This window comes from Peromyscus eremicus, chromosome 23 (genome assembly GCF_949786415.1).
Source record: "Peromyscus eremicus chromosome 23, PerEre_H2_v1, whole genome shotgun sequence".
Taxonomy (NCBI): domain Eukaryota; kingdom Metazoa; phylum Chordata; class Mammalia; order Rodentia; family Cricetidae; genus Peromyscus; species Peromyscus eremicus.
Window position 1 is genome coordinate 33,999,213 of NC_081438.1, and position 4,015 is coordinate 34,003,227.

At 47.1% G+C, this 4,015-nt stretch overlaps 1 non-coding gene across 1 annotated transcript; it reads right to left on the reverse strand.

Annotated features, from left to right (window-relative positions):
• Positions 1 to 3,881: 3,881 nt before the first annotated feature.
• Positions 3,882 to 4,015, reverse strand: LOC131898718 (U11 spliceosomal RNA). Its single transcript, XR_009376020.1, has one exon. It is a non-coding gene; the product is annotated as a U11 spliceosomal RNA (small nuclear RNA).

Consider the following 4,015-nt stretch of genomic DNA (forward strand, 5'->3'; position numbering starts at 1 on the left):
GGCCGCTCCACTCACATCCGGCCTCCCCTCCCCCTCGGTGCTGTCGACGCAGCTCCCAGGCTCCGGGCGGGGCCGCTCCCGCCCGCTCCCGCCCGCTCCGTTCCTGCGTTCCACGGGCTTTCGGGAAAGCTCGGAAGCACTCGGCTCCCGCCGGCGAACGCGCCTCGAAGGGCCGCGGGGCGGGGCGTCCGCCATCTTGGCACGCTAATGCGTCCCGGGCGTGACCAAGTTTAGGTAGGTGTCTGGATCTTCGGGTTACCAGTTCGGGTCCCTGGTAGGGCCCCGTTCTCTCTCCTCCACTCCTGCCAACGCCATGGGGAGATTCTTGAGACCCTTTGTTTTGTGATAACTACAATATGCTATGGCATAAGGCCCTTGTAGAAAATTCTATACAGCTTGTGCTACAATGAGATCCAGTCTCCAATTTCCCCCCAGACCCCCGGGATGTAGCCCAGTTAGAATTCCTGCCAGCATGTAGTACAGCCTGGGGTTCCAACCCTAGCCCATCACAAACCTGCCCTAGTGGCACACCTGTAATTCCAGCCCTTGGGAGGTGGATGCAGTAGAATCCTGAAGGGTGATCAACCTCAATCAAGTATATGTGGAGTTCAAGACCCAGCCTGGGCTACACGTCTCAAAGGGGGGGCTGGATATGTCGCTCAGTTGGTAGAGTGCTTCCCTAGCATGTATGAAGCCCTAGGTGTGATCCCCCACCACAGCGTGAAACAGATGTGATAGTGCATGCACACCAGGAATCCCCCAGCTCTGGTTAGGTGGTAGCAGAAGGATCCCAAGTTTATCCAAGGCCAACCTGAGCTACAGTGAGACTATGTCTTAAAGTGGAGGTGGGGCACTAAATAAACATAAAACTATAAGGAAGAAAAAAAATCCATGTACCATATCGTTAAAATAAAATAATAAACATGAGGATAAAAGGCAGGTTGCTGATATAACGGGGTAAGGATATAATTCATTCACAAATGAGGTGGCTTGTTTGAAGCATTAAAGATACTTTTGGTGTATGTGTGTGTGTGTGTGTGTGTGCGCGCATATGTGCGTTTTCATGTGTGGGCATGTGGCATGGGCATACTTGTGTGTGCACATGTGTATAGAGGACCAAAGTTGACATCAAATGTATTTGTCAGTTGCTCTCCGCCTTATACATTGAAGCAGGATCTCTCGATGAACCCAAAACTCTCCAATTCCGGTTAGTCTAGCCAACCAGCTTGCCCTGGAGATCCCATCTTTACCACCTGTGCTCTGGAATTACAGATGAGTCATTATGCCCTCCTGTTGTACACACAGGTTCTGGATTGGAACTCTGGTCCTCACACCTGCTGTTCTTCACACTTAACATGGTAAGTGACCTACTCACTGCTCCTAAGAGCACAAACTGCTCTTGCAGATGATTGGTCCCTGCACCCACATCACATGGCTTACAGCCATTTGTAACTCCAGCTCCAGGGTGATCTCCAGGAGACCTTTGGCCTCCTCAGACACCTGCATTCACGTGTGTGTGTGTGTGTGTGTGTGTGTGTGTGTGTGTGTCTGTGCACGCGCTCGCACATGAGCACATACACGTAATTTAAAATAAATCCTTTTTTTTTTTTTAGAAAAGAAAACCAGACCAGGGAGTCCCACCATCCTAATATCCTAACACTAGAAAGTAAAGAACAAAGAAAACAAATAAGGAAAGCATTTATGGAACTACTCCAAGGGAATTTCCCAGACCTGGAGGATAAGCCATTCACAGATGGAAAGTGCCCACAGGGAAGGAAAGTTGATCCACTGCACCGTACATACTTGTAAAACTTCAGAGCAGTGTGGACAGATAAGATCCTTCTGGCTTCCCAAGAGAAAACAAAATCTTAGGGAACAGGAAATGAGAATGGCTTTGGGTTTCTCAGCAGTTACACTTGAGGGACGATGCCTTCAGAATTCCTCAGGAAGGCCAGCAACATGGCTCAGGAGGTAAAGGTGCTTGCTGTCTAATGGTGCAAGTTTGGTGGCCTGAGTTCCATCCCTGGAACTCAAGTAAAGGTGGAAGGAGAGAACTGACTCCACACTGTCATCCTCTGACCTTTGCATACACACACACACACACACACACACACACACACACACACACTGTGGCACTTGCATACACATACTCACAAAATAAAATGTAAAACTAATATTTTTGTTTCGTTTTTCTTTTCTTTTTTTTTTTTTATGCTTGTTTGGAGGTTCTAGCAGGGGAGCACAGCTACTCATATACCCTTGACTGGTCCTCCTCTATTCGGGGAAGGTTGTCCTCTTCGACCTAGCATGCAGCTTCAGGAGGGACGCACATGGAGCGGTGAGGGAGGAAGGGGACACCCACCTAGCCAGCCAGATCAGCCGAATCAACCCTGGCGATCAATGGGGTGACAGATGTCGCAGCCAGATCCGCCCTCACATCCTCGTTTTGCTTTGTTTTGAGATAGGATTTCTCTGTGTAGCCCTGGCTGTCCTAGAACTTGCTCTATAGACCTGGCCTCGAACTCACAGAGATCTGCCTGTCTCTGCCTCCTGAGTGCTGGGATTAAAGGTGTGCACCACCACTGCCCAGTATGAAATAATTTTTTTTAATGAATACATTTTTTAAAGAACAATTCTTAGGCTGGATGTGGTGGTTCACACTTTTAATCCCAGCACATGGGAGGCAGAGACAGGCAAATCTCTGTGACACAGTTTCAGGCTAGCCTGGTCTATATAGTGAGACCTTGTCTCAAAAAACAAATGAAAATAAATTCATAAATAAAAATTTTTTAAGAAAATTATGTTTAAGCTAGGATCCTCCTTCTGGCCAATTTATTGATCAAGTGGTTGGGTAAAATAAGAATGCCTTCCGACAAGTAAGTCCTCAAAGAAGTTTTACCTCCCACATACCATGTTTAAGGAAGCTTCTGGAACATATGCTCTTCTAGGAGGAGGAAATGAACCAAAAAAAAAAAAAAAAAAGGTACGAAAGACAGAAACTTGAGCTCCGGCAGAGCAGAAGGGAGCCCACACTGGGTGCAGGGAAACTTCGCCTTTAACCCACACAAGGTCTGTGCCCATGGCCACTTCCTTCAAATGAACAAGCCCATACTTTTGTTAACCAGCTGGGTTCCGATGACAGGCTGTGGATGTGACAATGATGTTCAGGATGAGACAGTAAGGAGTGGTCTTCTCAGTACTGTTCCCCACCCCTAATGTTTTATCATAAAAATCTGGGACAGCTGTTGAGATATCTGTTCACAGGAAGAAGTACTTACTGCTAAGCCTGGTGACCTGCATTGGATCCCCAGGGCTGGATACTGAAAGAAGAGACCCAATTCCTTTAAGTTGTCCTCTGACTTCTGCCTGCACGCTGTGGCATGTACACAGTACACACACACACATACAAATATAATTTTTAAAAATTAGTGCTGTGTGCTGGCAGATGCCTTTAGTTCCAGCACTTTAGAGGCAGAGGTACACCTGTGAATTTGAGTCCAGCCTGGTTTACATGTGGAGTTGCAAGCTAGCCAGGGCTACATAGTGAGACTCTATCTGAAAAATGAAAACAAACAAACAAAACAAAACAAAAAAAACCCTTAGTGTTTTGTTTGTTTGTTGTTGTTTGAGACAGGGTTTCACTGTGTATCACTGACTGTTCTGGAACTCACATACATACACTTTTTTGTTTCTTTTTGTTTTGTTTTGTTTTGTTTTCCAGATAGGATTTCTCTGTGTAGCTTTGGCACCTTTCCTGGAACTCACTCTGTAGACCAGGCTGGCCTCGAACTCACAGACATCCACCTGGCTCTGCCTCCCGAGTGCTCTGATTAAAGGTGTGCACCACCGCCCAGCCTTGTTTTGGTTATCCCCCCCCCAACACACACATGGGGACCAACGATCACTAGCTGCCCAGTTACCGAGAAATTATGCTTCCGAAGTCTCTTGATGTTGATTCCGCATGCAGAGCAATCAAGTTGCACTTTGTGTGCCACTCATGACAGAAGCCCTTTTT